Source organism: Melopsittacus undulatus, chromosome 3 (genome assembly GCF_012275295.1).
Source record: "Melopsittacus undulatus isolate bMelUnd1 chromosome 3, bMelUnd1.mat.Z, whole genome shotgun sequence".
Lineage (NCBI taxonomy): Eukaryota > Metazoa > Chordata > Aves > Psittaciformes > Psittaculidae > Melopsittacus > Melopsittacus undulatus.
This window is the reverse complement of record NC_047529.1, coordinates 44,218,442-44,244,645: the sequence shown is the minus strand read 5'-3', so window position 1 is coordinate 44,244,645 and position 26,204 is coordinate 44,218,442.

The following is a 26,204-nucleotide window of genomic DNA, read 5'->3' as shown; positions in this document are numbered from 1 at the left end:
ATGTGGAGAAAAATAGCTCACTGGAAGTTCTATATCTTTTATTATATCTCAGGAAATGGATCATGGAAGCATTGTGGTTCATTCTAGGAAGGTGTCTGCTCATTACTCAAAACCTTACAAATTACTGGAAAAGGTAAAGAATCAAAGAAAAAGAAAAGAAAGAAAAGAAAAAAAAAGAAAAATATGATCCTACCGTCTGTCCACACCTTGAGCATTATGTACAGTCCTCTCCTCCCAGCCCATGGAAATTTCTAGTAGAATAAAGACAGAAGAAGGTGACAGAGGAAGGTGACAATGATAAATAGGGGTATGAAACAACTGAAAGTAGGTAGATTAGCATTCTTTAGCACAGAAAAGAATTACTTAGATGAACATTTTAAGAGTGTATGAAATCATTAGCACCACAAAGAACATGAAAAAGGGAGAGGTTATTTACTAGGTGCAACACAGGAATGAGTAAATTAATCTAAATGGCAACTTTAAAGCAAAGAGAGGTAGTCAAAAACCTAAGTGTTGTGGAATGATTGCTGCAGAACACTACAGAAACCACGAAGATAAATTAGTTTAAATTTACTTTGATAAATGCATGTGTGAAAAGACCATTGAGAACCATTAAAAACACAAGTAAAAAGAATGCCACCTGCCATGTTAAAGGAAGCTGGGACAGCAAAGTCACACAAGGAAAGCTTTTCTCAACTCTGTTACTGAGAACACAGACAGGAATATAGAATGTATATACCTCTTTTTTTGGCTTAAGTACAAATCCACACAGGTTCTGAGCAGTGATAGTGTTCAGGACCTACACTTTAGAATATATGGAGAAAACTCCACAAAATCCGTGAAGACTCCAAAGATCCCAAGTGGGAGTTTTCTGTGAATATTTCTGAGACTATTTTAAGGGGAAACTAAAAGAAAGAGCTGTAATGCTCTTTCTTCAAGCTCCACCATTTTGTTGTCTGTAGAGAGTTAATTGAAATGTCAGATTAAGAGAGAAAAGAAGTCATAGAACCACAGAGTCACAGACCATCTGAGGCTGGATGACACTTTTGGAGATACCTAGTCCCTTCTCATAGCAGGGTCAGCTACAGCCTGTTGCCCAAGACTGCATCCAGTTGGGTTTTGAACATTACCACAGATGGAGAACTCACAATCTCTATGCACCCTGTGCCAGTGCTCTGTAATCCTCCCAGTAAAGTATTTTTTGTTATGCTTAAATGGAATTTCTCTTATTTTCTTTCATGCCAAATGCATCTTTTCCTGTTATTGAATACCACTGAGAGTCTGGCTCCATCTTTACCCCCTCCCATCAAGTATTCATAAACGTTGATAAGACCCTCTGAGCTTTCTCTTTTCCAGAGTGAACAGTCCCAGCTCGTTCAACTTCTTCTCATACATGCCTCAACCCCTGTATTGCCTCTGTGGCCTTTTACTGGACTTGCACCAGTATGATCCAGTATGAACCATTATGAGCCACTATGTCTTGGTTGCACAGGGAAGCACAGACTTCAGTCCAACACTCGGGACATGTCTCACCAAAGCTGAGTAGAGGGGAAGGATTACCTCCCTCAAAATGATGGCAATGCTTCTCACCAGGCAGCACAGGAAGGTTTTGGCCTTCTTTGCTGCAGGGGTGCATTTCTGGGTTGTGTTCAGTTTGATGTCCACCAAGACCCCAAGTGTCTATTCTGTTAAACTGTTTTCCAGCACATTGGCCCCCAGCATGGAGGTATATCCCCACTTGCACAAGGATTTCCTCTCCAGGATTTGACATTTTCTTTTGCTGAACTTCATGAGATACTGCTGGCCCTTATTTCCAGCCTGGCAAGATCCTTCTGAATGGTGACACAAGCATTTGATGTATCAGCAACTCCTCCCAGTTTAGTGTCATCTGAAAACTTGCTGAGGGTGTACTCTGCTCCATTGCCCAGATGATGAATGAAGCTGTTAAACAGCACTGGCCTCAGTATTGACCCCTGGGATGCATCACTTGTGACAGGCCTCCAGCTGAGCTTTATGACAGAGACAGATCATAACCTTTTCAGCCCAGCACTCCAGCCATTTTTTTGATTTACCTCACTGTCCACCTGTCTAACTTATCTTCCTCAGTTTGTCTATAAGGACATTATGAGATGTAGTGTCAAAAGCCTTACCAGAGGTAATATAAGCAACATCCAGTGGTCTCCCTTCATCCATCTCATCATAGCAGGCTGTCAGGTTGGTCAGAAATTATTTCCCTTTCATAAATTCATGCTGCCTGTTCCCAATCACTGTCTTGCCTTGGACACGTAGATATGATTTCCAGGATTAGTTGCTCCAGGATATTCCCAGGGGTCAAGCTAAGGTTGTCAAAACTGTAGTTCTTGAGATTCTTCCTCCTTGCCCTTCTTGAAGACAGGAGAGGCATTTGCTTTCATCCAGTCCTCAGAAACCTCCCCTGATCATCATGACCTTTTCAAAGGTAACCTAGAGTTGCCTCACAAGGACACCAGCCAACTCCTTTAGTCCTCTTGGCAGTATCCTGTCAGGTCCCATGGACTTATGCATGTTCATTTTGTTTGAATGCCTCCTGATGTGATCATCCTTCAACATAAGTAGGTCTCCATTGCTGTATCTCATCATGGTATTCTTCAAAGAAGATCCTTAAACAGACAAAAGTCTGCTCTCCTGAAGTTTAGGGTTATGATCCTGCTCCTTGCCTTGCTTCCTTTTTTCTTTTAATCAGGATCCTGAATTTCACCATCTTATGCTGCCAGCTCAGAGGCTTCATGGACACAGAGCCTCCTCTGCTGCTAGGACACTGACCCCTTTCTGGAGCTACAGATCTACAGATGGGGTTGGATCCTCTTAGTGCTAGAACTCATCAGCTTTCAGCCTTCACCATCACAGTAGTCTCCATTTTGCAGTGCCACAGACATGCTCTCTGACTTCCCCTCTGTCAATACAGATGGGGTTCAGGTTCTGGTTACCTGCAGGGCTTTGGAGAAACTCCAGTCAATCTCTTGTTTGCCATCTCTGATGCTGCGCATCCTGTGGACCACATCCTGCAGCTCCCTTGGTGATATAGGTCATCCCCAGCATCTATGTGTTACAGAAAAGGAGCACATCTAAGATGGGGCCCTGGTGAGAGGCTTCTGGTGTCTTCACAGCCCGCAGTCACAGAGTTGCATCCTATTAGGAGCTCGCTCTAGTCTGAGGTCTTTGTTGTGCCAGGGGTAGATGGCCCATGCCCTTCCACACATTCCTACTGCTGCAGAAGATGCAGATGCTGTTCTGAGCAGAGATGCTGGCTCCCTCTCTCTGTTGTCATCCAAAACCTGCTGTGTCTGGAAGCAGGCTAGCCAAATCAGAAAATCATCACTTATTTTTAGTTTTGCACTGGGCTTGTAAGCACAGTGTCAACTCTTTGGCAATTCTCCTTCCCAGCAGATGTATGAGCTGTGCTCTGTCCTACAAAACAGCTGGAAATGTAATTAAGTCAAGATGCTTGTCCCTGTGCAAGACCCTCACAGACTCGGAGAAATGACTCAAGCCCCTTCCATACTCTTTGTAGAGCATCATAATCTCCTTAAGGTTCACAAGTGCTCATCTCTATTTGGAAGAGCACAGTGTCTGAGAACTGAAAAATTATCTCAGTTCTCTGTTTAACCACATTCTCAGGTGTTTCAGCTTAGACATACAAAATATATGGTTGTCCTAGAATTTAATTCTGTGCTTCAAATTCCTACTTGTGAAATAAGCATAACACACTTTCAGGCCACCTGTTTTTTGAAATCATGAAATTGCAAAAACAAATCATGTAACTTAACAATTACAACTTCATTCAGTATGAGCTATTACACATAAATGGGTTAATTTCTAATATATTTTTTTTTGCAGGAACATTTTTATATGTTTTATCAGAAATTAAAAATGCAAGACTATTTTATGCAATTTCAAATTCCAATTCCCACACAAGTCTCACAGTCAATACTATTAGAAACCTGTGAGGGAATTTATGATAATGAGAAAAATATCCTTGGGGTTAATTATAGAGTGTGTGGTAAACAAGGATTGAGGCCACATCTGAAGAACACAGAATAAAAATTTAGTAAGTTTCTACCCTTCAAGTAAGAGGCCATGCATCCCTTTCATTAAATAAGGATAAAATCTTGAGAAAGAAGTTAGCATTTGTTCATGTAACTAGAGACTATGATAGCACATGGCATATGTATATACACAAGGAAAGTGAAATAAAGTTGAGGAGGAAACTTTAGTTAAGTTTCCTAAAGTTAATTCAGGAACATCTTAAAAGGGGTCCTACAAGCAGCCTTCCAGGGCCTGTGACAAGGTCATTAAGAAGACAGGGACAGGCAGGATGAGAAAGAATATACCTAAATTACAATTAAAAAAGCTCAGATTGCATGGAAAGAAAAAACTTTACACTGTGAGGACAGCCCAGCAGGGAAGCAGCTTTCCTCAGGACTGCACATTTCCAGAACTCATCTGGATAAAACCATAAGCAACCTGGTCTGAAACTCCTGTTCTGCTTTGAACAGGAGGTTGGATTTAGCAATCCTGGCATCTCTTTCCTATCTGAATTACCCTAGAATTCTGTAAATTTCTTTTTTCTGCTTGACTTTGTAATCTTATTATCCTTTATGCATTGTATTTAGGCATTGTCACAGAAAGCTTGCAAAGGTATCTTTTTGTGCTTTCTCCTGTAGCTAAACTGCTTCCAGTGAAAAACCTTCACAAACCAAAGATCATCTTAAACAAACTGATCACCATGATTTCTAAGTCCTTGTTTCAGATCCTGCATGGCAATTTGAAGTAATTGTTCATACTTATCCCTGAAATTAGTTTGCTAGAGAATAGTTCTTTCCACTAAGGTTTCCAAAGATGTCATATAGCACTACCAAAAATTGGTTATTTTATTTCCAGCCTCTGCCTTTAATTTAAATGTGCCAGTAACTGTGCTAACTGTGGAGGAAATCAAGACCAAGCCAATTATTGCTTCAGCTTTTTTGTTGTTATAATTGTATGGAAATTTAGGATGGTCCAATGATTTTAAAACACAGGACATAGCAACCCTCCCCCAAACTTGTGGAAGGGTAACATACTTTAGCCTCACTAAGAGTGAAAGGGCTACAGGGCTCAGGGAGAATAAATTACTCTCCAGGAGATAATTTTGCTTATGGAAGAAGAAAACCAGTCACCTCACCTTTCCTTTTTAATTTGTGTGAGAGACTTTTGGTAGGAAGAAGAGGTAAAGCCCAGGGTGTTTCCCACTGAAAATGAGCTTGAAGAGATTTGTGAAGAACATCTGGGGAGGCTGTTCTCCCTCTCAACACTAGCTGAGTAGTTTTTTTTCTAGTGAATAATAACGGGTAAAACTAGGTTTTCAATCTGTCCAGATTTATAGAACAAATTCAACCCATCTGAACCAAAAGCTTTTATGTGGGTTTTGTTTGCTTTAAGAACCAGTCGTACAAAACCAGAATAAAAGAAAAAGAAAAAATGTTGGCCAGTTATACCAGGGCTCAAGAAACAGAGCTTTTCAGGATTTTTCGGCAATGTGCAGAATACTAGAGATGCAAATGAAGTTCCATTTTCTGCTGAGGGAACTGAAACCTGCCTTCTTATTTTCTTGGTGTAAACCAAGCAAGCAAATTGTCCTCACTCACACTCTGTGATATAAAGAATATATATACATATATATATATATATATAATTTTTCTAATAGAACATTAGAATATTAACAGAGATTGGAGAGAAAGTTCAACCTAGAGTTGTCCTACCTGTCTGGAAAGTGGGGTGCTGTGTGAGGATATGGGACATACAGGAAAGCAGAGAATTCATCTGGTCATAGAAATCTGATCCCTGAACCTATGGAGAAAAGGCATGAAACTGCCACATCATATTTTATGAAGTTAATGCTTCATTTCTTTGGCTTTTCTTTCAAATACTTTAATGGTTTTGTTCATGTCAAATGGGAACAGTCTGTGTCAGAACATCTATTTTTTTGCTTTTGCCAAAAGAAGAACTTAGAATTTAGTTGGTGCCAATGACATTTTTATTTCTCATTTCATGTTTTACAGCACAAATAAAAAAAAAAATAAAAACTAAAAAAAATCAGTAATTCATGTTGAGATCTGCTGCAGTTTTGCAAGAGCTATTCCATTTAGAGCTGAATCTAAAGAGTACCTTCCAACACTGGAATAAATAGGCACAGCTCCCATTGGCTTTAAAGTTTATCCTGGTAACTATCCAGGGCTGTGCTTGAGCCATGGAATAGAAAATAAATGTAATTGAAGAGGAGTTAATAAAAATTTTAGTCACCCATTAAATAATCCACCTTTAATGCTCCAGACACAATAATCCCAGTGCTTCTAAAATTAACAAGGGTTCTTTCTGTCCTTGCTTGACTTGCAGTGCAGTTCTATCTCATATTACTGATAAACCCTTGAAATACAGGGAATGTTCCTTCTGCATATATCCTTCACAGTTCAGCTCTAAGGATACATGATGTACCTTGGTCTGTCTCAGGACCTACTGTGCTTCTTTCTCATCTGTTCATTCTTTTCAGTCTTTAATGTGCAAGATCCTATCCTATTGCCATGGGGATAGCCATTCAGTCAGAAAACTATTTCATTTCAGACACTTACATGGTAACAGTGCACTCAGGTTCATTCCAGATTATACTCCTGGTAAGAATAAAAACAAATCCTTCATTTTAAAATATGCTTTGATTTCCACGTTGCCCATTTGATTTTGTTTGCTTCCACCAGTCTCCAGCAATTATTCTTGGAAAAAAATGATCTTTCTTTTTCAGTACCATAAATCTGAAAAAGAAAGATAAATTCTTCCTTTTCCACTTTGGTTCTTTTCAGATGTGCACTAGATTTAAAAAGTCTCTCCAAACATCCATTGCTACCAGACGTGATCCCTTGCCAGACCAATCAGACTTGCCATGAAATAAGGTTTCCTGTCATATTAAGGTACAGCTGTCATCTTAACTCTCAGTGCTGTAAACAACCGGTTTCTGGCAGTGGATCATAAACAGAACTATAATCTATGTACCTCAATTTTCCACATGTCTGGCCAAGAAAGGTATCTCTCCATGACATCATTCCATCTCATCCACTTCCCTGTCTCCTCAGCCTTACAATGCTTTTATCTTCCTTTTTATGTCTTCTGCATCCACTTCCCTTGCATCCGCTTGAATCATTTCTCTGTGCCATTTTGGTTACTGTACGTAGCCCAGTGGTGACTCATGGAAACGCCTGTGGACTCCTTGCGTATTTATTCTACCAGCCATATCCTGTTATTTGTCTGTCTCTCAACTATTCTTGTAACTAGAGAATTTCTGCTTGACTTACAAATATTGCTTTTCTCACTTAGGATTTTAGTTCTTGAACATGCAGTCTTCGTGTTGCTTTGGTGCTTTTTCTGTCTCTAATTTTCTGTGCTCTATGGACTGAAACCCCCCCCCCCCCCCCCACCTCTTTAGCAGTTTAGTGGGATGCATCCATCCACCTTATTAATACTGCAGTGGAAACAGTGGCTTCTTCTTCTTTCATCAACTAGGAGTTGTTGGCTCTCTTCTCTTGCCTAAGAGAGCCCAACCCTGGCAGAGGCCAAAGGACTGTCCTTTTAACCTTAGTCTCACAGTCATAATGTCATGACTTCACTGCACCCTGCATGTGGGTTTTCTTTATCAGCATATCTTGTCTACCAAAGAAATAAAAATATTACCCACTTATGTATACTTACAAATGATAAGTAATGATAACCTCTCTCTATAAAGGAATCAAAGAAGTAAAGGAGAAAAGAATAAAAAGACAGAGGAAAAGAGAAGACAGAGGAGCTTTTCTGTGCATGTTCTTTCTTCTCCCATAACACTTCTTATTTCTTTTTCTTGACACTACTAGAATTCCAGTGTTGTAGATCTGTGGGGGAAAAACAGGCTTGCATTTTTCACTCTGCTCTCTTTGAGGAGACTGAAACTGTCATTGAGATGGCTTCCAATGAATAAAAGGTCCTAATGCTATGTTTCAGTAACATCTTTGTTAGAATTTTTGTTACTAATACTTTAAAATTATAAATAATGTTAGGATCAAATACATTTCTTTCTTGTTCTATTAGCTTTAGCAGATATTTTCTTCTTATGTCGTCACTCTGCTTTCCAAAGTACGTGCCCTCTCTTCCTTGTGATGCAATTTTTTTCAGTTTCAAAGTTGACATTCTACTGTGCAAAAGACTTCTAAATTTAAAGTAAGACAGTTTCTAGCCATTTCCTATAGAAACTGTGTTTGTCAGTCTTGTATCAGGGCTCCAAAGAAACAAGGACCCTGATACTTCCTTCCCTCAGAATCCAGCTTCAAAACCTACATGCTCTGGAAGGACTTCAGCATCAGGTGAGTTTCAGAGTATAACCAGTACTCACAGCTGCTGGAGCCTTCCCTTCCAGCCCTCCTGCACACATAATCCCACTAAAATACAGCACCTCTGTAAAACCTCTGTAAAAAAGAAATGCTGTTCTCAAGGGTCACTTGCAGCTTTAGGCTCTGACAGCAAAGGTGCCCAATTATTTATGAGTGAAACACATGTCACCAGAGGCAAAGCAGGAAACTTCAAAGAAATCTTAGGGCATCGGTATCAGCTATCCAACTAACACTGAGTTCACTGGCAAATAAAGAGCCTAAGAAAGCTGGGGCTGTTCAGCCTGGAGAAAAGAAGGTTGTGTGCTGACCCAGTATCTGAAGGGGACATCCTTGCCCGTGGCAGGGGGGTTGGAAATAGATAAACTTAATGTCCTTTCCAATGCAAACCATTCTGTGATTCTACGATTTATTAAACTCTCAGACACAATCACTTTCATGCTCAAGAGTTCATACCCTACAAGACAACTGTTTGTTAAATGCTCTGATCTAAAGACAAAGCAAGCTGTTAGTTTCATTCAAAAACATCCCAGATGGACAGTTTTCATATTTTCTCCTACAGGGATTATAATAATCTTGAAATATATACTACTTAAAATTCAGATAGTAAGAAGATACAGAAGATACATCCATTTTCACTGGATTCACCATTCACAGGAAAAATTTTTATTTTTATCATAAAATCACAGAATGGTTTACGTTGGAAGGAACCTTAAAGATCACCTAGTTCCAACTCACGCCACAGGTAGAAACATCTTTCCCTACAATAGGTTGCATCCAGGCTGGCCTTAAACACTGCCAAGGATGGGGAAGCCACAGCTTCTCTGAGCAAACTGGTCCAGTGCCTCACTATTGTTTCAATTAAGAATTTCGTCCTTATATCTAATCTAAATCTACCTGCTTTCAGTTTAAAGCCCTTACCACTTGTCCTATCACTACTTGCTCCTACAAAAAGTCTCTCTCCAGCTTTCTTGTAGGCCCTCTTTAGCTACTGAAGGCTGATAAAAGGTGTCCCTCCTTAGAGCCTACTTTGCTCCAGGCTGAACAACCCCAGCTCTCTCATCCTGGCTTCGTAGGAGAGGTGCTCCAGCCCTCTGATCATCTTTGTGGCCTTCCTCTGAACTTCTGCCAACAGGTCAATGTCCCTCTTATGTTGGGGGCCCCAGAGATGGAGGAGCCTGCACCCTGGATGGGGTCTCACAAGATCATGGGGTTTCAGCAGCAAGACTGCATTGCTCTTGTTACAAATCGATAGGTCAAAAGTATTTCTGATGTGAAGTTTAGTCACTTTGAATTTGGATGCCACCAGCTTGGTATAAATTTTGTGAATTTTCTTAATGTCTTAGAATCCAAAATTTTAATTTCTAGTATGACTTTTGACTTTTTGGGTAGGACTCATATCCTTATTTCTGCCTAGGCTGCTGTACCCAAATATCAGTCTGTAAATGCTGGAAGGTTTTAAGGATTAATTCAGGTTCACAAAAGCAAAGCAGTACCTAGAACTCAGGTCACCTACTATTAAAATTTTTGTGTTCAATGCTTCACACTTCACTACTACACTATAGACAGGCATCACCACTCTTCCTCTTAAAAGATGTGAGCAGTTGGAGATTATTATTTACTCTTGTAGCTCTTCCCTAACAGGTTACTATAGCCTTTTCCTGAACTTTCCTTCATAGTCTTTTGAGGAAAAAGCAAAATGCAGGTATCTGTTGGCACAAAATACATTGGAAAGAATGAGACAGTGAACCAAAGTCTTTGCCAGATCCTTCCACAGAGCATTTTTTGACAATTTGCTATTTAAAAGATTAGGCAGTTGTTACCTCCCCATTTAAAAAAATTGCCTATCCCTACCTAAGATATTCTTTTCCTTGCATTGATCTTTGAAGAAATGATAAGCAAGACCTTGTCTAAAATTGTTCACCAATACTTGTTCTGGCTGGATTGAGCACTTGAGATACTAAAAGAAATCAGTGCCAAGTTTCTTATTGCTTCTTCATCAAAAGCTCAAACCAAATAACAAATGTAATACAGGAAGTACCTCTCAAATGTCCATCATTTTCCCCGAAAAACCAAGGAGGGATATGTGATTTTAATTCTACTCTTGTTTACTTCACTTCACTGCTTGTGGGTTAAGCCTGGAAGAACAGTTTTTTTTTTTTTTTTTTCTCTTTTTGTCCTAATTGCACATGACAGTCTGTTGATAGAGAAAAAGCACAGTTATGGATCCTGGTCAAATTGTCACCCCTAGTGCCCTGAATTTGTGTTGCAGAAAGACACCATTTGCCACAATTGTAGGGCTCTGTTAATTCCAGGATGCTAGGCTTTATTTATATTTTTTATCTTGTTTTTAATGGGAAAAAAAAAGATTGGTAAAGTAGGATGGCAACAGTAAACTTCTGCTTTTCAGAGATTCCTTCTGTCCAGTTGATAAATGATGGCCTCTCTGGGAAAACCTTACTTCTTCATTTTAAAGACGAACACGACACTCTGTCTGCCTAAAGCCTTAACTCCTTTCGCAAGCCTGCATTCAGCTAAGGAAGGTATCAGACTGTTCTGCTCCTAATTTTGCACTTCAGACACCAAAACACAGTATTAATCTCTACCTGTCTGATAGAACTGTTCACTTAAAGAGGGGAAATATGAGTACCGGGATGCATATGTCTTTTTTTTTAATATCTGTGTCTGATTATGGACTCCAGCTCTCAAAGCTGAGAGGTCTCAAGGGGAGATAACCCCTCCCTGCTTCTGGCCAAGCCTGACCATGGACTGGTCCACCCACAGTAGCCTGTGCCTCAGCCTCCCTGCCCAGGCAGCATTTGTTCTCCACAGAGTGGTAATTTATAACTATCAGGTACAATTAGGGAATCTGGATTCAAGCACAGTCCTGAATCCTAAGCTAACATATAGATCAAGACAGAAGGTACAGGTCAAACTTAAAGCCTGAAGGCATTGATCTAAATTATTGCAGACTCATGAGAGACACTACTGAAAACTACCATTCCAGCAATACAAAATATTGTCACCTACTACCATTTGTATAAAATCAAATCAGTTTTTCATATGCCACCTTAAAGGATGATGTACGTTTTCACTGCAAATGTCTCACAGATTAAAGACCAAACCCCTGTGCTATCTTCTGCACACCTAAGTTTAGAATAATAAATATAAGGTGAGGAGAGGCCAAACAGGAACTTCCCATAAACACAGCTTAACTTGCAAAAAACCCCAACAACCAACCACAAAGCAGCAATTTGAAAAGAATATATGAACACACATAAAAGGAGAGTTAAAGGAGTTGGCAGAACTGATCTTTTCTATATGACTTCATTACGACAACCATAAGATTTAACATGGATGTCTGACATTACATCGATGGATACTTGCAAACATGTCTGAGAAATCTGGAAAATAACTTGCATAACTAAGAAAAAAACAAACAGGCGAACACAGTAAAACTTTATTTCCTTCCAGTAATAATTCAATAGTTTGAAGCCTCAGGCTGGTCTTTTAGCACAATTTATTCAATCCTAATTTTTAGACAAGAAGCAGCTCAGTGCAAAACCACAGTTCTGATCTTGTTATGGTGTCCACCATCTGCTGTCTGGCAGCGGTAGTGAGTTATGCACATTATAGTGCCCATATCCCATTCTCCAAAAGCTGGCTGTCAGGGTAAGCTTTAGAAAAGGGCATAGAAGAGATAGCATTGACCACTGCAAGGTGTCTGGAGGGTTTTCTGTCGCTATACCTTTGAAGAGTGTCTCACATTGGAGTAAGGTGAAGCATATGTTGAAGGGCACTGAACTCTGCATTTATATACAGACATGCAGTAATGCCTTTTGGTATGGGATGATTACATGCTAGCAGGCTGTTCACACAGATATCCCTGTAGTGTGGTGGAGGTGGGGAATACTGCTTTTCAGCAAGTGCATATTGAGACATATGCTTAGGAGCATAAAGCTTCAATTCTTTCTTCCTTTTATTCACATTCTGAATTCAACTTGCAGCTCTTAGAAAGCTCTCCATTTACTTTTAACAGTCTTTGTTAGAATATCAACCATTTTGCCATAAAACAATTTCTTTTTCGTAAAAATCTAATGTTTTTTTCAGTTGCAGTTAAAGTAGACTGCAGGCCTTGAAGAGTAACCATTTACCTCTATCAAGGAAGGGTCCACCAGCCTTTTTTCCCTTTCTTCATTCTGTCCTTCTTTACCCATCTTGCATCAAAGGCTGATTGCTCTCATGCTCCAGTAACATTACAAGATGCTTAGAGGGCAGGTAGCAACGTCACTGGCCCAACACTAGTCTAGTATTTGATTCTGTTGATCTATAAGAGACTCATCAGTGCAGAGATCTTTCTAATTGGATACCAGCTTTTTGTACAATTTAACCTATGGCCTTCAGTGTTGGACATGATAAGAGAGATGAAAACTTCTCAAGTAGATAAGGACACAGATTTTCTGTAGGCAACTCTTTCACATATTGAACAATGTTCATAAAGTGAGGATCCTGATCTTCACCTATGACACCCATTCATAACACCTCTTTTTATACATTGTAGGTAAGCCCTGGCAGTTAAACCTCAGGTGTAAAGGGTGGGGACAGTTCCTTGCATGCTGTGCTTCACCTAAAAAATCCACTGCAGAGATTCGTTTATTCACACTTGCAAAGCCCTGTAGCGACAGGAGAGGGACAAAAAGGCAGGTGATAAGGGGCACTGAAAGCTGCAGACCCAGCCCTGCACGCAGGCACTTCAGGATATTGGTCACTCGAGATTGATCCAGGAGATGACAGTCTGGTTTGGAAACATCCTGACTGACCAAGCAGCCTTTTTTCCAACCAGATTTGCCTATCCCACATTGCCCTTTTCATCATCATTGCTCTTGTAGTAAGCATGGGTATAGGCCTTCCCAAATCTTCATTCGCGAAGCCAAGCCATCAATCTATAATAAAGAAGAAAAGCTGTTGACACTCAGTGGCACAGAAGAAAACATAATTTTAACCAAGGAAAACGTACCAGTGAGGTAGTCTCTTCATTAACATGTGTGAAGAAGTGGGAATTTAATCTCAACAGACCTTCTTCTTCCCCAGAGTTACTGTTTATATATAACAGCCTGAATGATTTGCATAGGTTCATGAGTGCAAGTTTTTCCTTTCTGTGTGTGCTTTAATAATTGTCAAATATTTTATTTTCCCATATAGTCTGCTCTAACTTCTCTCTTGGGGTACAAAAACACAGCATCTCAACTTGAGAATTTGTAAGTGTCCTGCCTTTCTGCTGTGGTTCAGGATCTGGAAGAACTGGTGTTCCTGGTATGCATCTCCAGTGAAGTGTTCCTGGTTTGTAGCCCCAGTAAGCAAGAAGCTGGGTATCGCAAGAATGGAGGATTGGTTTCCAGAATCACAGAATCATTGAATGGTTGAAATTAGAAGAGACCTTTGGAGATCATCTTGTCCATCCACCCCTGCTCAAGCAGGCTTACCTAGACCATACTGCCCAGAACTATGTCCATATGGCTTTTGAATATCTCCAAGGAGGGATACACACAAACACCATAAGAAACAGGTGATGTATAAAGACAGAGCACATTGTAGCCTAATGTAAAGAGCCATGGAATCCTTTAGAATGGTTATCCTGTAAAATGAAAAAGGAGACTGATAAAGTACATCAGATTAAATTAAATGCAAATAAGTGCATTTGGGAAAGTTTTTTCAGATATAAAATCATTCAGTTCTTTACTGAAATTCATGCTGAACACATTGTACTCGTTCAAGAACTAAAACAAGAACAAGGCACAGAAAATAGAAAGCAATGTGTCTGCAGAATGTAACTCGCTGCCTTTGCTGAAAATCAACTATTTTCTGTCCCATTGGTGCTATTACCAAATAGGTGTCAAGCAGACATACCAAAGTATTTCTAAAGATAAAGCCTAGAGGGAATCTGAATTTTAGAACAGAATTGCAGAATGATTGAAGCAGGAAGGGACCTCTGGCTGCCCAGGCAGGGCCACCTAGAGCATGTTGCCCAGAAGAATGCCCAGATGGTGTCTGATTATCTCCAAGGAGGGATACTCCACAACTTGTTTGTGCTTCATGTTCTCAATATGTGATCATGAGATTAAGATAAGAGGCATTTCAGTGGCAATATAATACAATGCACTTCTAGGCATGTTTTAACGTACCTAAGAAAAGCAAATTATTATATAAAAGGTATTTTACTTGCACATTGTAAATTAAAATTTAAAAATATTGTAATTATTAATTTAATGTTCTCAGGAGTATTAAAAATATGAAAACAATATGAAAAACCATGATATCATAGGCAGTAGCAGAATGAGTACTAGAGCTTTCAGAGAGTAATAAACAATGATTCCACACTTCTGTAGAATAGTAGAACACCTGAACTGTACACTTTGGTAGAATGAATCATTAGAGATGATAGACTATGAAAGCCCAATGCAACTGCAGGTTAATGTCTAGCTCCATTTCTTGCAGTCATTGTATGACTACTGCAGACTTTTTACATACTTCTAGTCACTACTACTGCATAGTAAAGCTGTCTGAAAAGTCTCAGGCATGGTCTATGCAGTGGTGTGTAGAGAGCTTATATCAAGGATTAAATCCCCTAAATATTTTGGTAGGTGATTTAAAGATTATTCTGGCAGGCTGAGAAACAAGACCCTGTTGTAAATGGGTCCATCCCCCAACCCTCAATTGCACAGTGGGTCCACCCTCAACAAGGACAGGAACTTTGTTGGATCTTGGCATCACCCAGAAATCCTGCATTTGCTCCGAGAACAAAGATGTAAAATGAGAGACCGTATCATGTGTAAATTTAGCTGTGCTATGGGAGTGCATATCTGAACAAGGGATAACAAAAATCATGATGGATCTGCCAGTTTGAAAGTTTTCAGACTTCTAGTCCAGGTCAAGGTATGCTTTTCTTCAGAAGGCTTACACTGCTCCCTACCCTTCATGACTCCTGGGTTATTACAGAAACCCTCTACATCCTTATTTCCAGCCATGTTCCTCTCTTGTCCCTTACATGGGTACACTGGCCAGTACTGACTTTGTTTCCGGTTTTCAATCTTAGAAGCAGTGCTCAGTGGAAGAACTGGGGCTTCTGGAAATTCATTGCCTGCCACTCACTCTCCAAATAGAAAAGAGAGCAGAGTTCCTTTGAGCTGTTTCAGGCCCTGGGTCAAATTGCTTTAGGCTTCCCACACTTCTCAGAAGATCTGATAAAATCTTATCAAAAGTCCTCTGGGCAAAGAATTGTGATTATTGGTGGATTTAACATGACAAAATAGAGAAAACATTAGGTGCCACCAACCTATGCACTTAATACGTTATAGTATTCACAACTACGTTATATTATTATCCTCTCCTTAGCTCTAACTGGCATCTGCTGTAAATTCGCTTTTCGTAAGCAACATTCCATTAAAGGAAATTCCTGGAAGCTCTGTGCACTGAATTATCCTGGTGTAATTTTACATTTGATTGTCTTCCATGAAACAAGAAGTGCATTTGGCCACATTACTGCATTTCACCTCTTTTCTGCAAGTATTTTTATTGTATTCCTGCTAGCATGAGAAAGGATTCTCTAGAATCCATTAGGTTATTGTACTTGGCTGTACAAAAACAATGGAGAAACACAAGAAGATTAGGAGTTTAAAAGAGATGACTTTTCACCAGAAAAAGCAGATCCCACCTGAGAATCACAACTATGTTTACACTGAGAAATACCTTTATAAATTTGGTTCTTAGTCATTCTGGCACAACATGTGCTTTTTTTCTCCAAAATCAACAGGATCTTTTATCTGTGTCTTAAAAGTATTATACTCAGAAAGGAAGGAATATTAAAAGAGCTAAGAAAATTTCTTGATCCCAAGGGGGAAAATGTTTCTCTGTGATAATTTTGGGAGAAGATTAAATCTGTCTTTTTAGGACTCATGGTTTTCTGAGATTGTAAGACCTGAGATGCTGCAGCTCCTAAAAATGGGTTACAATAGGCAACAGTTTACAGATGGAAGGATTAATCAGTTGCAGTAGCCTCTCCCAGGCTTTCCCAAGTAGGACAAGAAACACTGAACCAAGTGAAAAAGAGAACACAGCAGATGTAGGAAACAGATGAACAACAGGTTGCTACCAGGCTGCCTTCCCCTGGGGAGTCCCAAGTATCTAGCCGGATAGTCCTTCAGAAAGGTGGTCCCAGAAGAGGTGTTTGTCTCTCCTCTTTACTGCTGGTTTGTTTTGTTGCTGGGTGGGTTGGTTGTTTTAGGTTTTTGCGTCTTTTTTTTTTTGGGGGGGGGGAGAAGAAGGTTTGGTTTGGTGGGTTTTTTTGTTTATTTTTCTTGTTTGGTTGTTTTGGTTTTTGTTTTTTTTTTTAAAAAAAACTACGGTGCTATTGCAGAAGCAGCGAGGCTGGCTCAGCTCAAAATAGTTCACGAATTCTTCTGTTTAAGGTAACACAAATGTTCATTTCAGAGACTGCATTAAAGTTCCTCATTAAGTGATCACTTTAATGAAGGATTGAAGTATGACAACTGATCATCATTGGTCTTTTTTCAGTCACAGATTACAGAATATGTTATCCTTGTCCTTTTGTCCTCCTGTTGAGTAACTTTTGTTACTCAGCTGAGCAATAGAAGAGCTGCAAACGTGTTAGCTACAGGCACAGCATGATGCTCTCTGCCACAAGCTGCCTTTTCACTGCAGATCTGTCAAAGCTTTATAGTGTTTTCTTAGGGTATTGATGTATTTCATATCAGTGACCATCTCTTTGTTCTCTTTCTGTACAACATCTGGCTGATGGGCCCCCCATCCAGGACCGGCTCTCAGATGTGTTATAGTGATGCTGTAATAACAACAACTGTAGTTAAGACTAAATGCCACCCCGTCACTGGATTTGCTGTAACCAAATCTATAGAGATGTTGTGTAACTTCTGTCTTGGAGACTGTCAAGAAAACAAGTTGCATAGCAGGAGTCATTAGGAAATATGTCAATCTTGCTTAAATAAATAGTAAAGGTTAATTTTCAGTTTCCTTAGTTACACAAAGTTACCTGAAAAACACAGCAGGAACATTTCTTTCTCTCCTTAAAACTAATATCAGGAATTATCACCAGAATGTCCTGATTGACATCTTTTGTCAGCAGTCTAACCACTATCAACTTGAACCTTCAGTACCTTCTCTCTTCTGCAGACAGTCCTAAGACCTCTAACCATTTTCAAAATGCTAAGAACCACAGAAAACTGAGAGCAGTCAGAGCCCATACATAATTTCCAATCTCTGAAAAAAGAAAATAATAATTAATTTTCTTTCTGAATGTTCTAAAAAGAAACATCAAAACTAGAGCCAAAATATTATAAATATTTCCTACAGATATATGTTCAAATTCAAAGTTTTAATGTTAACATCCAAATTAAATCATTTGAAAAACTGGGATAGTGGAATGTGACAGGATGCAGCCAGCACTTTCAAATTGATTTACTTTTCACTATAGTAACTTCCCAGAAAGATCAAAAGGCTTCTAAACTCAAAAAGACAGGTCTTATTAGGATATAAATAATTAGCATCGTAGGATCATTTGGGTTGGAAAAGACCTTTAAGGTCATCAAGTCCAACTGTTAACCTAACACTGCCAAGTCCACCACTGCACTTCATAGAGAAATACTCAAAGGGACTAGGTGAGATGGAACAGAAGTAAAAGGGTTTATAAACAAATCTCTTTTCTGCTCATTGTACCCTTGCTTTCTGGAGTGCTTTTGGCCAACTCTAAAGTTTTCTGTTTGAGATCATACTGTGCCCATTCCTCTTGCCTCCACAGAATGCCCTCTCTCCCACCTTTGTCAATGCTGGCTGTGTGCTGACTGCCCACTCACCCTGCAGCACCAGAGCAGAAGACATGTTGCTCAATGTGATGCCTCTCCAGCTCCTCTGCTGGCTTCTCTGCAGCCATCTCCAGGGCAGTGGGGAGGTGTTGGCCCCACTCCCCTGGCAGGTTCCAGCAACCTTCGCTCTCTCCTCTGTAGACAGCTAGGGTGCTGATGGAGAACAAACCAACCCATTGTGCAAGCAGGGCCCACCTGGAGGCATTAACATATACAAGACACCAAGGTTACAAATCTACTTTGCACATCTCCCACCCTCCTGGTCCGACGCCAGATGAGATCTGAAATTGCTTGTACTGCAGGTATGGTCATTTATGATACTGCTTCCAAAATTATATTTCACAGAAGGGTGCGGAAGAAGGAGCAGTGTTTGAAAGAATAATCCTTCAATCCTTGAAGGATTTGACTATGAGGATTTTGACTATGAGGATTTATTACTATAAAGCACGTCTCTGTCATACCCTTTCCAAAGACCCCACCTCAATTATTCCAGATAATTTTAGGAAAAAATAACTGAAAAAATCTTCAGTAGTACCCAGTGAAATCTTGGTTGCGTTTGCACTTTTGCTCTGTACTTCCATGATCTCAGCTGCTGGGTGTGAAATTTGGTGCCTGAGAGCACAGTGTAGCTCCATGAGACTCCAGTGAGAGCCTGAGCAAAGCAGGAGCACCTGCTCATCTGCAGGAGTAACACAAAATCCCAAAATCTTATTTCAAGCTCCTAGGAGAAAAATAGAATAAAAAACCCATGGGTTTAGATTTCCAGTGACCCCAATGGGGAGGGCACCAAGCCCAAAGGACCAGTTCAGTAAGACACTTGGCTCTTGCTTAACCTTCTTGGGAGAACAGTTCTGCTGAAATAGAAACTACTCAAGTGTTCAGAACCGGGCATGTGCTTATATATGTTGCTGAACCAGTGAGATCAGAGCAATAGATTATCTGCAAAGGCAGGAAGAGATTCTTTGTATCATATCTTTTCATTGCAAAATTAAACAATTTCTACATCCCAGATTTGATCTGCACATTTCATTTAGTATTTATCTTGAAGATATTTTTGTAATAAACTGTTCACATATATCTTCTTGTGGAATGTTTTTCAAAGATTGTTCACATTTGGGATTATAACTTTTCACTGCTTATTTGATAACCAGCACTTTATCAAATTCTGCTGCACTTATTACATAGGGATTTTTATAGACAGTACACAGTAAGTTTGGCACTTAGATAAAGTTAACTTAATCGTCGTGTCTGGTACTGATCAAGTATCTTTTCCCTTAGAAAAGAATATGTGACTGAATAGACATGTTCTGACTTCACTGTAGGCATGAACTAGAGAAGAAGACTCATTGCAATTGTAAGAAAGAGTACCTCAATTACTTTTTTTTCTTTATTAAATATAAATAAAATATTTGTCTTTCAAGAAAAGCCTATGATAGGTTCATTAAGTCGGGTGTTTTGGAGCTGCAGAACTTTTTAAGTCATTGTTTTTCAGACAAAAGATTTTCCATTCCCACTGGCAAAACTACCTGATGATGAACCACGAATATTTTGTTTGGACTGGTATTTTTTTTAGATCCTAAATCTGATTAAGACTTTGTAATTTGTAAATTCTACAATACCTACTTTGCCATATTTTGTATTCAATAGTTGAAAACAGAGTTTCGCAACAGTGATTTTCTTTTGCTCTGCAAATTCACACCTTCAAAAAAGGACAACTAGTGTGAGCTGGTTAGCTTTTTTCCTGTCTTTTCATTACCTGTCTTTTGATTTATGATTTCTTTTCTTCACATATTCAGTTATGCAAAATTTTCTTTCAGGTTTCCTCACTGTAAATGTCTTTAACAAGTAAAGTACAGATTTCTCACCTTGGGACTATATAGTATTTTCTTTAGAACAGACTATGTGGTTTGATTGTGTTTGTTATTTAATGATGACTTTTAACAACGCATACTCATAGCTGTGCATTTCAAACTGACTCCAAGAGAAATAGATTGGAATTTGAATAATACCAGTGAAAGACAGAATAAAAAAATTCCAGTTCCTGTGGTTGTGCGTACATACACAAATGTAATTTTGTCATGATATTCACATGGCTGAGATGCCCTACTTGAAAAAGGTTTGCTCAGCACCTTTGGAAGAGAAAGGGAGAGAGCAGCTCACACCACTGGAAGCAACTACTGCACTGTCATTATCTTGCATATCCATATTTGCCTTGACATCTGGCAAAAAAATTAATCACTGCTATTAAGGAAATCAATTCCTTGAAAAAAACTGAAAATCCTGAACTTCACCTGCGCACTTCAACTCACCCAAAATCCTGCAAGACAAAATTACCAAATTTTAGCATTATGATAGGAAATAACATGGAATTAAGGACACTTAGTTAACCTTCTGGGTGATAAAACTGCCATATTCAAAGTCTTTCAGTGTTAATGGTCTGAAACATAAGATCATAAGGTGTGCTTGTGGTGGAGAGGGGGAAGAAGGACTATTAGATCATTTCCATATTTATTCTTGAACAAGTTTGTTCTTTCTACCAACTTTTCTGATGCATGGATAAAATTCAAAAGAGAAACAAGTAGCTGGAAATATCTTACTGATCAGGGGCTGACTAAGCTTTGTATCACCAAACTTCAGACGCCTGTACCTTTACAGATTTTACAGACATTTTAGAAGTTGAGGACAATTCTCTGACACTGGAAAAATCTCTAAAATTGTTTTGATGCTGTCAGCACCCACATACTTACTAAGGCTCTCAATTTTTATTTTGCTTTTTCTTGTCACAGAATAAGTTTGTCTGAGAACTGGAAACATGGTTCATTGCCTTTGTCCCAGACAGACACACATGGGAAATGTACACTTCAGGCTCTCAAGGATCCAAATATAGATGACTTAGTTCCCCAAAACCAACATACCCATGCACGTTCTTTACTTCCTTGCTTTATTATAAGCGCATCATCAGTTGAAAACTATTATATGTTAAAGACTTTGGAAATAAAATAAAACCTTTCAATCAGAACTGGTTATTTAAGACCGAGATATGAGTGTGAACTGTGTCTCATATTTCCTCCTTCCAGACAGATTTCAAGACCAAACTGTATTTGGATAATATAGAAATCTTTTTAGCACTATTTTTTTTGCACAGATTAAAGGTTTCTTAGAATGCATTCTTTCCATCCCTACATGATTATGTGTGTATTGGCCAACATTTTTAAGCATGGAGTCCTCAGGCTGAACATTTTAAAATATCCTGAAGTACTATCTGACTTTCAGATATGCTCTGCAACTGACCTCACAAATCCCATGAAATTGCAGTGTTTTTTTCCCCATAAGTAACAAACCACCAATAATTAGCTATGAGAGAGCAAAATACATTATAAGCATATTTTCTTTTGAAATTTCTAACTTGGCAGTAGATGATTACCTTGTCTTTAATCCTGTTACAGTTAAAGAGCTCTTCCAGACCCGACTATATTGATATGGGTAAGATAAGTTTTGTTGAACAGAGCTGCACAAAATCAATCTGCCATAGAGAAGAACACACAGCCAAAATACAATTATGTTGGTTTAGGAATTGAGTGATGTGGCTCAGGTTCAGCAATACTTTGAAAAACACAGAGCAAGCAAGAGACAGTTACAGAGTGAACTTCATGATTCATCAAAACGATATATGGTAGAATGGTGACTTTTAAAACTGGTGAAAACTCAGCAGCCTAATTTAACTCTCATGCTGGTTATCTCTAAATGGTTTTAAGAATACATGTAGAATCATAGAATCATAGAATAGTTAGGGTTGGAAAGGATGATAAGATCATCTAGGTTCAACCCCCCTGCCATGGGCAGGGACATCTCACACTAAACCAAGCCACCTAAGGCTCTCTCCAACCTGGCCTTGAACACAGCCAGGGATGAAGCATCCATAGCCTCCCTTGGCAACCCATTCCAGTGCCTCACCACCCTAACAATAAAGAACTTCTTCCTTATATCCAATGTAAACTTCCTCTGTTTAGGATTTAACCTGTTACCTCTTGTCCTGCCACTACAGTCCCTAACGCATAGTCCATCCCCAGCATCCCTATAACCCCTCTTCAGATACTGGAAGGCTTTTCTCCAGGCTGAACAGTATGCTAATTTTTAAATAGGACAGGAACTTTAGTCTGTGAGAGAAGTAGGGTTTGCAGTTCAACAAGGTTACATCTTCTTATCATTAACACCATTCCAAATAACTCACAGCCAACAAAAATGAACCTTGATTTTTAGTACTTGGCAAACAACCAAACAAAAAAAAATCTGTATTGTTTGAGATTTTTTAATTCTCTCACTGTATCTTAGCCCAACATTTGTTTTTTGAGCCATGAGTTCCTAAGGGCAAGGACATAACATAACATTTCTTCATAACATTGAAGAAAGATGTTAAAAATCTAACAAATTCAAGCCAGCTGAACCTATAGGAAAGATTCTTATTATTGTAAAAAGCAGTATCTTTTCGGAAGCTCAAACTGTTTTTTTACAGCCATTAGATCTACAAAAGTAACATTTTTCTTCCCACTGTTATGTTTAGATATATACACTAAATAATTAGCAGAAGCATGGAAGCCGACTTAAACAGAGTTCTGGTTTCTCTGTACATCCATCACTACCATACCCCTTGCCCTCTGTCATTTGTCCCAGCTTCATCCTCTTATATCTCCAGTTTCTCCCACATATGATCCGCTCCTCCCAGCAGACTTGCATCTGTCTTGCAAGTCACATAATTTCTGAAGGGGCAAAGGGCAGCATGAAGAGTGACTAGCTTGAAAGCACACACTTCTGAGTGCCTGCCAGGAGGCCAAATGCAGAGAATAGGTGTTGAATTCACCCAGCACACTTTACATTAAATGGGACAGCAATAGGGACCATTATTCACTAATCACTGACCAGTTTCTATAAAATCTGTTGGAATTTAATCTGTTCCAGACAGATAGCTTTCTGTGAGAGTTTACCGGACAGTGAGTTAGGAAGGTCATCTGTAATCCAGAACTCCACTGGCATCAATATCTCCATTGTATACAGAAGACACCTTTCTGACCCTCCTGAATTTGCTATTCCATTCTATGCTTTGCTTCTCCACTTTGCTGTCCCACCCTGTACTCTCTTCTGCTGTACTCTAGTGCAGTGATGGGATTCTTTCTTGAGTTCACTCTGTGGTATTTCTCATAAATCTTACCTCTCTCTGTTTCTCTTTCTATACATTGAGAGAAAACAGGATTTAAAATGGTTTAAATGGTTTTAAAACCAAAAGAAAATAAAACAAATGTAATTAAAAATGCTGGATTACTTGGCCAGGGTGAAAGGGGAACAAAAGTGAGTCTGGAGACAGGTATCTAGCACCTGCAGTAAAGTTTATGGTAGGCTTAGGTCCCCTTGGGAAATGCACCTTTCTTGAGATGAGCTTGAAAGTATTTCATAATTGATGAAGATAACCAAATGAAATACCACCACAGAAAAATATTATCTGGAACATCAAACTTACTCCTGTACAAGAAGTACCTCTATGTAAGTCAAAGATGCTGCTCATATGCATGTGTTTTGCCAGCATACAAGACATTAGAAGGATCAAGAGCCTTCTCATGGAGAATTAATGAACAGTAGAAGAGAGTTCTCTTGCAGTCAACACACTTGTGAGAATATAAAATATCCAGCTTTAATTATTTAGTCAACTGGAATAACTTAGTCTTTTAAGGCAAAGAGTGTTTAAATTGACATATGTAATGGAAGTTATAGAAATGTGCAGATTGTTCAGAAAAGCACATAAATGTCTTCACAGACATGGAGGCAATTACGAAGGACTTTTAAAGCGTAACAAAACATGAAATAGCTAAAGCAATAATGGGAGATATTTTAATTAAGTGTAAACTAAGAGAAATCTGTGTATTAAGCTTGTTTGATCATTTTCTTCTCTGACTGTTGAGGGTGAAAGAAAGTCCCACTAGACTCCACAGGCCTGGAGAGCATGGTGCTGACTCTGGTTTCAGTGAAGTGGCCTACTCCATCTTCTCCAGTGTTATGCTGGAGCTAGCAGTTTCTAACTAATTTTAATTAGTTCATGTTAGGTTTTGTTTGCTTGTTTATTTTTAAAGTTGCCCAGAAAACTCCTGAAAATCTTTTCTTAAAAAGAAGTCACAAGTTTCCTCTGGAGACCAGTAGTGTTGTATTCCAGCAGAAGATATTCTTCACGGAACAGAAACATTCAGAGCCTGTGAGGAACAGTGCTGCAGGCTCTGCTAAGCATGGGGATGCAATTCGTGTGGCCCAAAGGCAGGAAGGAAAGAAGACTGAAACAGTGGTTTCATGGGCCCTGCCTGGTGGAAACAGGATTTTGCAGCCATTGTATATGTGCTTGTAGCCAAGAACAGTGTCCTGTGTCCCCACATGGAATAGCCTGGGATATGGCCCTGTGGGCCTGATACCTTTTATATCAGTAACAGGGGCTCCTCAAGAAGGTCTCTATGGGGGTAAGGGGCTGGGCCCCAAATCCCCAGGCCAGTGAGCACCTGCAGGTTCCTCCCATAGGCATGGTCATCTCACGCTCCCCCTTCAGTCCAGGCTTTTGGAGACTGAGGAGCAAGGATGCCATGGATCAGTTTCCCTGCAGAGTTTAGGGGCTGTGTGTTTCCATAGTGACCACAGACCTCCTGCGTGGCCTTCCCCAGTGCTGCCTGCAGCTCCCCTGCAGTTGCCATAACAGCTCCACACAGCGTCAATGCTTTTATTGAAGTTCGTCACAGACACTGCAAAAGACATAAACCTGCAGCACTTCCTTCACACGTGCTGCCTGGGGAGCAATGGGGGAGACAACATCCTGCTGAAAAAATGATGGTGGCAAGATCTAATTGCTCCAAAACCAAATAAGGCTTGATCCGCACACTCACCACTAGGTGCAGGACCCAGCAAGTGTCACAGCTCTTACAGGAAAACATTGAAGAAATGAGGAGATGGGAAGGAAAGGACTATGATAAATGGGATAACATTTCAGATACCCCTACGGCTAGGTTTCAGGACCTGCTTTTGCAGCTGAAGAGACACATGGATCCAGCGTCAAAGCTGTGGGTCAGAGAAGCGTAGAGGAGTTGTTTCTCTCCCACCTGCCTCGTTCTCCGTGTGCCCTCTGGCAAATCCAGGCATTTCAGCTGTACAGTGAGGATAGCAACATTGCTGCACAGGACACAGGCAACAACATGTGCAGTAGGTTCAGAAAATGGCAGCTGTACAGACCAGCTCATACAGTGACCCCATTTATCATACCACCTTGAATGTCTCAGGGACTGTATTACTTTAGGTAGCACTGTAATATTAATACAAACACAAATAACAAATATCTTTGGCATAGAGTATATTTTACATATATGTTTTATCTACTTCCTTGGCTCTTTTTAAACAGTGCATCTATTAGCATGAATAAAACCGGTTATTTTCTTCCATTCGTCTTACACTTGCTCACATTTGTCTCAAGTGTCCTTCCCATATGCTTGACCTCTTGCTCATCTACTGGCTAAGGGCATGGGTATGGGATATTTTTTAGCCAGTGTTTAATAGCATCAGTGGGAAAATAATTTAACTACTACTTTACATTTAGCTAGTAAAATATTTGCCTTATTTTGCCCTGAAACGACAAAGACCCGAAGCAACATTCCATGTGCCTGCAGGGCCAGGCATGATGTGCTCCTGGCTCAGCCATCTTTCCCTTTCCCGACATGGGAGCTCTGCCTGGCCTTCAGGGATGTGGGTATGTGCTCTCATGTCTGGCAAGCTGGGACAGTCCTCTCCAGCTGCTGGAGGAATGTTTCTGGGAGCACAATTGCCACATCAGATTTTAAACTTAAAAGTTTTTTCTGCACCTCTTCTCCTTCTT